This window comes from Onychostruthus taczanowskii, unplaced genomic scaffold, assembly GCF_017590055.1.
Source record: "Onychostruthus taczanowskii isolate IOZ18803 unplaced genomic scaffold, ASM1759005v1 scaffold18, whole genome shotgun sequence".
Lineage (NCBI taxonomy): Eukaryota > Metazoa > Chordata > Aves > Passeriformes > Passeridae > Onychostruthus > Onychostruthus taczanowskii.
In genome coordinates, this window is record NW_024499017.1 from 13,136,889 (window position 1) to 13,144,529 (window position 7,641).

Below are 7,641 nucleotides of genomic sequence, written 5' to 3' on the forward strand. Positions count from 1 at the left end.
CCCTGCATTACCTACATCTCTTCCCGGCATCGCCACGGCTAATCTCATCCATCCAAAGATATGTGGATATATTTATAGACAGGCTTACATCTCCTGCACATCCCGGGCCTGACGCAACCGCGGAGCGCCGGTCGGTGTTGTTACCACAACGCTGACATTTCACAATCTGCCACAGCCATCCTCCTGCAGAACGTGGAAAACACCAGCCCCGGAGTGTAAAGTCTATCCCAAAGTGCTTTCCATGGGATACAGTCACTGCCACAGTCAGCAGGATCTCAGCCCTGCCACCTCCTCCCTGTAGCAGCTATCAGGAGACCATTCCCAAAGGGGAACTTCTCGGAACTTTATCTTGGCTCCTCCTGGACCTAACCAGCCTGCAGAAAGCCAGCCACTTACCAGTCATTTGGAGCTCCTGGTACAACTTGTTTACACAGCACAGGTCACAGGATCGGCTGGAAGGTGTAAGCAGGATATAGTTTTTATGGCTCTGAACTCCTGCCCAGATAAGCCGATAAGGCCCCGGGCTGGGGGCGGGGAGCACTTTCATGTGTGCGTGATTTGAAAGGAAGAGGCACCAAGAACTGCAGCTAAGCAGTTGGTGCTTAATAATGAAGCTTCCATTCACCTCTAAAGCTATTTAATGCCTCTTTTTTTTTTTTTTGGAGTTCCTAATTACACATCCTTTCATTTCACATCCCGATATTGAGGGCAGCACCGTGTTTCCAAGCCTCTGGCTGCCGAGCCTTCAGGGACACGCTGCCTCCAGATCATGGTGAATTTTTTAGAAGGTAACATCTCCCTTCTTTGACTCCGATTCTTCCCCATGCCTGTGACACAGTTTTAGCAGCTTTATGCCGCTCTAAAGGTGAATTATTCGAGACTGTTTCTATCCTGCAAAGCTGTCAGTCTCTCAAAAATAATTACACAGCCAGCTCCCTCCAGCCTTGGCTTCCCCGAGCCTGCAGCCACCCTTCCGTGACACCCTGCAAACACCCACACCCTCAGTGAGGACCCAGAGCCCGTCACCCAAACCAGGGCCACCTTAACCTTCCTCTCACTGCAAATCCAACGCAGCACAAGAGCAAAGGAGATGCCTTCTCCCTGGAAAAACATCCATCCCCTCACACACAGCTGAGACAAAGCTGCTTTTACACATACTACAAAGTTTTCCAGCCTTTCCATTCTCCAAGTCCGGAAATTTCATTACATGGCATTTCAGCCACACACAAACCCAGCACCAGCACAGACACACTTGCACCTAACAGCAAAATAAATATTTCAGTGTTTCCACAAGATATCCAGTGTTGTAACCTTTGGTTTCCGACTCCAAACGCAACATACAATCAATACCCTGCTCCTGCCACTGCAGTAATTCACAGCGGAAGGTTTATTTTAAAAAACACTCATCGGGTAAGTTCGCTTTTCTTCGAGACAGGGGAAGAAAGGCTGCCTCCAGATTTGGAGAGGATAAATAATTCAATGCCTGAATGCCAAGGGCAGCGTGCACACATCCATATGGCAGGGACAATGCAGACAGTAAGATATGCTGCACATCACCACCCTGACAGTGCCTTCAACCCTGACCTAGAAAAAAAACCATCACTTTCTTCTGACTCCAGCAGGCAGCTCCCTCCGTGGCGCTGCCAGCCGCGTGCCGTGGGGTTACCGTGGGGTTAGAAAAAAAACCATCACTTTCTTCTGACTCCAGCAGGCAGCTCCCTCCGCCGCGTGCCGTGGGGTTACCGAGAGGAGCTGCCTCCCAACCCTGCCTCCCAACCCCTCGCCTTCCCTGGCTGCAGAGCCAGCCTCTGCTCACCACAGCTACACGGCCACGAGCTCCAGGAAACAGCACAAACCTGCAGACGGAGGTTTCACACGTCCTCTCTGGGAGCTCACGCTTTCCCAGCCAGCGCTGAGAGGGGCACGAGCAGCCAGGATGGTTTCTCAGAGGAGAGCTCCGGCCAGACACCGGCAGGGCCCCAAGGGAGGAGGAGCAGAGGGAGTGGGGAGGCTGCCAGCACCCACCCGAGCCCTGTGGGGGCTGCTGAGCCGTGGGGCTCCTCCGCCACCCCCGAGGGACAGGGGACCATGTGGGTCATGATGGACAGACACACGACCATGGAGATCCCACTGGATGTACACACAACCAGCAGGACCGTGCAGGATGGACACAGGACCACAAAGACCCCACTGGACAGACACAGAATCAAACCGATCATGTTGGATGGACACAACGGTCCCACTGGATGGACCCAAGATCATTTAAATCATGTTGGATGGACACAGGGCCACGGAGATCCCACTGGATGTACACACACCCAGCAGGACCGTGCTGGGTGGACACAGGACCAAACAGAACATGCTGGATGGACACAGGACCACAAAGCCCCCACTGGACAAACACAGAACCAAAACAATCATGCTGGATGGACACAAAGGTCCCACTGGATGGACACAAGATCATTTAAATAATGTTGGACGGACACAGGGCCACGGAGATCCCACTGGATGTACACACACCCAGCAGGACCGTGCTGGATGGACACAGGACCACAAAGACCCGACTGGACAGACACAGAACCAAAACAGTCATGCTGGATGGACACAAAGGTCCCACTGGATGGACACAAGACAATGTTGATGTACACACACCCAGCAGGACCGTGCTTAAATCATGTTGGATGGACACAAGATCACTTAAATCATGTTGGATGGACATAGGACCATGTAGATCCCATTGGATGAACACCAGGCCACACAGAAGACCACCTCTTCCCCCACAGAAGAGGGAAAGAGCTGCTCACCAGAGAAACCATCCCTCCTATCCTCCCTCCACAACCCTCATGGACATCAAGCCTGCAGCCACGCTTGTTTCACACTCCCGAAATTAACCACCACACATCACCCTGCCTCACTGTCCTAGTTTGATGATCTGATCATTTCACTACATCCTACAACTTGAAGAAAACATTGGAATCAAGACAAAAGAATTCTGGAGCCCAAAATATCTGATATAATTAACTGCACCTTCTAACATGATTATTTCCTTTCCTGACCCCAATTATTCCTTCAGTTTATTAAAGAAAACTCAAATATAGAGCAACGTTAACACCCAGAGAGTCACATAAACAGAAAAAAAGTCTGAGGGCACCATTACAAACAGACTTAATGGAACTCCAAGATTGGAAATGGATCTTGAAAGCTGTCAGATCAAAGCAAGATCTTTCTCGTGTAAGGACTGCATTACCCTCGGAGCCACAGAGCTAATACCATCTATAAAAATATTTTGCTCAAATAAGTGAAGAACAGCAGCGTTTCATCTGTCAAAAGGTGCGAGGCTTTTATGGGATTAGCCATTCCACATGCAGCATAAAAATTAGAGCAGATTTTTAAAAGCCCCCAGCTCAGCTGATGGAGACTCCACAGCCTGGCGTGCACCCGCTCTCTTCACATGTGCTCCACACCGAGCAGATTTTTCACTGTTATTAGCATTTAAGCTTCTTTTTACTTTTTTTTTCCCCCCTTACTCTCGTAAAAGATTACAAATTGGCATCGCCCATAAGCAGCCTCAGCTGAAGCACCAGCACCCAGACTCAGAGAAATTAGGATTTTTAAATACCCAACAGTTGCCTGAGAAAATACACCAGAAAACAGCAGTTCTCACACAGGAAAGCTTAAAAAGTGGAGTAGAATGTGCTCAAAACCAGCCTCCAGACCACGGGCGCTGACAGCTTCCCACCCCCCTTCCCAGCAGGATTCCAAAGGCAGCGTTTTGCCCAGATTTTAAGGCTGCACAAACCTGCTTAGGACGCTTGTGATTTGAAATAATTGCCTACACAAGCTTTCCCTTAACATTGATGGGAGTATTTTTTATGGCCGTGCATCGGTGGCACACAAATTACGTAACACTTGGCTGAGAACCCTCCGAAAAAGCAGCTCTGTGCCGCTAATCCCTCACGCAGGAAGGAGGAAAATATTTAAAAGCTGCATACAAATCATTCCTGTGAGTGTCGTGCAGACTGGTTTAAATTAGATGGGGTAAAAATATATGTGAGCCGATCACGAAACACTGGAATCTTTGCTATGGAGACACCGGTTCCTCTCCGCAGCCTTTTACAACCGAAATACAGGGAATTCTCCCCGGCAATGGAAGGAGCACACAAGCACCTTTACTGGAGCTCATCAAGGAAATACGAGGAGAATAACAACCCCCCATGTAAATATTTTCCAGTATTATTTGCTTTGCTGTACTGAAAAGCAGCAGTACCTGCCACTACTTGCTCTGTGTCTACCACCATTAAATCTTAATACCCAGGAGGAATTTCAATCCGTAAGGCAACTGCTGAGCCTGAAATTCAGGTACAGGGCAGGAAGAGGGGCAGACCTGCTCAGAAAGCAGTCACTCCCTAATTTTACAAAATGTAATTAACCAGCTCCGGCCCTGTGCCTTTCCTTCCCTAGGAGAAGGATTTCTTCACCGAGGAATTAGCCTGTCCCAGTTAAGACTCAAGTCACCATAGAACATATTTTCCCCAAAACAAAGCCACATGCACTATTTTTAAAAAATACTGCCATTTCCTCACAGCCACTTAAATCTCTACCCAGCTTTTGCCTTAGTCACTGCCTGGATCTAAAACTCAGTGAAACCAACCCACCACCGTGGGAGCCGCTAAAACCCTGGGTTTATTCCCACACTGGAGACACTTCATCATTCCAGAGCACTGCCTCCTTTTAATGTACAGAAAAGCTGGAGGTAAGGGAAAAAAAACCTCTTAGTACTTCAAACACATGTCCAAAAGCCACAACATAAAGACAAAGAGGACAGATTAAACGCTGTAAAGACACACTCGTCGGGAACCTTCCTTTGAAGTGTCTGCAGGAAACACTGTCATCACGCAGCCATGTTACAATTACACAGTTAAAATAATCAGCACCAGTTGTAAGTAGCCCATCTGGTTCCCTGGAAAGGGAGCACTGCTGGTACAGTATTGATTAACACGACGAGTCTCACTGACCCCAGAGAAATGCATTTGTCTGCTCTGCTGAGCAGCGGAAGAACGCGGCACGACGCCGTGCTACGCTTGGCTTTGTTCACAAGCGTTTGGGGGGACTTAGTCCATTAAAACACGAGTGGAAAATAAAATAATCTGATCAGGTTGCCTACCACACACGAAGGAAGAAATTAAGCCAAAGGGTTTTTGCTCTGGGGCTTTTCTTTAACATTTCCTCCCCCATCCAAACCCAGCCCTCAAACTGGACAATATGCAGGTTTAAGTCTGAGAAAATGCTGTTGCAACATCATAAAAGCAAAAAGCTGCCCATAGGAAAAAAAAAAGAAAGAAACAGCTCGCTCTGAACCATGCTTTTTTATGAAATGGAGAAACAGACAAGAGTTCATTTCTAAAAGCAGAAGCAGAACTGAACAGCAGAACCAAGCGTGGAACACGAAACACAACATCTCCGGTTTCCAGCCAGCGGCAGCCGCCAGCGCCGACATGGCCGGGGCTCCTCGGTCACTAGTGACACCCGGAATGAGGCTTTAAAAAAGCCTTGGGAACGGAGGGCTCGCCGTGCTTTTGCTCGCTGCACGGGCAACTCGCTTGGCCGCGAGTTTGGCAAAGCGAGCCCTCGCACTGACTCAGACAGCCCGCGGTGGCACAAGCCCCGGCTCGCCGGACGGGTTCACAGCAAAGCCCTTCTCCAGGCTGGATGTGCCCCGGCAGGTCCCGCAGCTGCCGGAGCCCCGGCGAGCTCTCCCGGAGCGGGGCTGGGAGCGGAGGCCGAGCCCCACAAAGGCCCTCACGGAGCCCCTCACGGAGCCCCTCACGAGCCCCTCACGGAGCCCCGGACCGCCCCGCCCGGGCAGACCCCGCGCTTGCCACCGACACAAAACGGGTCACGGAGCTCTGGGACCGAGTTTCCCCGCCACAGCAGACAGAGTTTCCCGGCCGCAGCACGTTCCGAAGCCCTCCGCAGCCACCTCAGACTGCTCCAGCCTGGAATCTGCCAGAAAATCCAGTGGAAACGCCAACTTTTCCCGTTTTTAAGCTAATCGAGTTAAATATTGAGCTCCTGGTAGGGCACACACAAAGAATGTATCGGTGCTGTTGGGAAACATGTGAGAGTTAATCTCCTTTTGCCTCTCCGTGACTCCGTGGAGCGGTTTTCCCCCACAGAAAAAGGAAATAATTGGAGTCATTACATAAAAATGTTCCATTTTATGAGCAAAACAAAGAAAGCAGAAACACACTGAACTCCAAGTTCCTTAAATTTATATAAATTTCAGGAAAGCACACAGCCACTACAAGGCAGACGTTTTCACCTAAAAACCTTTGCCTACAGAGAGGGTAAAAACGATGTGTGCACCCCATTTCAGAAGCCATCTCAGGAGGGAATTTTGCTTCAAGAGCTGCCTGGAATTCGCTCTCTGCCTACAGAGCCGTGTCCCCAGCGGTGAGAGAGCACTTTGTGTACAAAACCAGGAGGGGGGAGGAACCCTTTCCTGCAACTGGATATCAAAACAGATCCCCAAGCCCGGAGGAGAAGCCAAGCCGTAAACACACGGCCCCTGTGCCTCAATGAAGGGCCCGTTCTGAGCCGCACACCCCGGACAGCTGCTCCCTCTGGGAAAGGGCAGAGGGCACCGAGGGCTCGGCTCATCCCGGCTCCCTCCGAGGTCATTTGCCTTTCTAAACACGAATCCATCCCCGGCCTGGGGGAGGCTCGTCCTGGGCTGCAGCTGTTTGGGCTTTTTTTTTTTTTTTTTTTTTTTTTCCCCTCCTCTCTTCCTTTCTGCTAAGGGGCAAAGGTGTCGAGCAGCCCCTCCCCAGCACACAAAGGCTCCTCGGAGGGCAGAAACGCGGAGCGATTTAAAGATTAAACTGGGAAATAAATAAAAGCCGCGGGGCTGGGGCCGGCTGGGCTCGGTGCGGCCCCGGCCCTGCGCACACACAAGCAGGGCTAACGCCTACCCGGGGATGATGAAATGGGAAACGGAAATTACCATTTCAGACAACTTTTGGTATTGTTCCTCCTAGCGCAGAGCTCACCCCAAAACGCATTTCGCCCCCCCCCCCCCCCCCCCCCCCCCCCCCCCCCCCCCCCCCCCCGCCGGGGGGGGGGGGGGGGGGGCCCGTGCTGCGGGCTCGACACGGAGCTCCCAGTTCCTCCCACGGCTCCCCAGGAGCCTGCGCACCCCAAAACACCGACCAGCCCCGGGCTCGCTCTGCGGCCCCTCCGAGCCACCCCCCCCCACGCCATCCTTCCTCTCTCGGTACCCCCAAACAGCCCCTCACCTCCTTCGCCGCCCCCCCCAAAATCCCAACGTCCTCTTCCCACCCGCGCTGCGGCGCTTCCTCCCCTCGAGCCGACCCCGCGCCGCCCCCCCCCCCCCCCCCGGGCCCCCCCCCCCCCCGCTCCAGGTCTCTCTCCCGGTGCCCCCCGAGGCGGCGCAGGCCCTCTCTCTCCGGGACCCCCGAGGCCCCTCTGCCCTCCGCCCCTCGTTTCCAGCGCCCCGGTGCCCCCCCCCGCGCCACCCGCCCGCCGCTTACCGGTGCTCGGCGCTCAGCGGGCCAAGGGCAGCCCCGCGGCGGAGCGAGGCCTGCGGCTCGGCCGGCCCCGCCGCATAGAGGGGGGGGGCTA

General features: G+C 52.7%; 1 protein-coding gene across 5 annotated transcripts in view; it reads right to left on the minus strand.

Annotated features, from left to right (window-relative positions):
• Positions 1 to 7,640, minus strand: part of ANKRD11 (ankyrin repeat domain 11) — a 129,098-nt gene extending 121,458 nt beyond the window's left edge. Inside the window, exon 1 of one of the 5 annotated variants that reach the window (XM_041400789.1) lies at positions 7,551 to 7,640. The gene's annotated coding sequence lies outside the window, so the exon portion shown is untranslated. Of the gene's footprint in view, positions 1 to 11; positions 333 to 396; positions 431 to 7,550 lie in introns of those variants that run through there. The other 4 variants (XM_041400791.1, XM_041400792.1, XM_041400790.1 and 1 more) reach the window with 4 other exon arrangements.
• Between the last annotated feature and the right edge of the window lies 1 nt (position 7,641).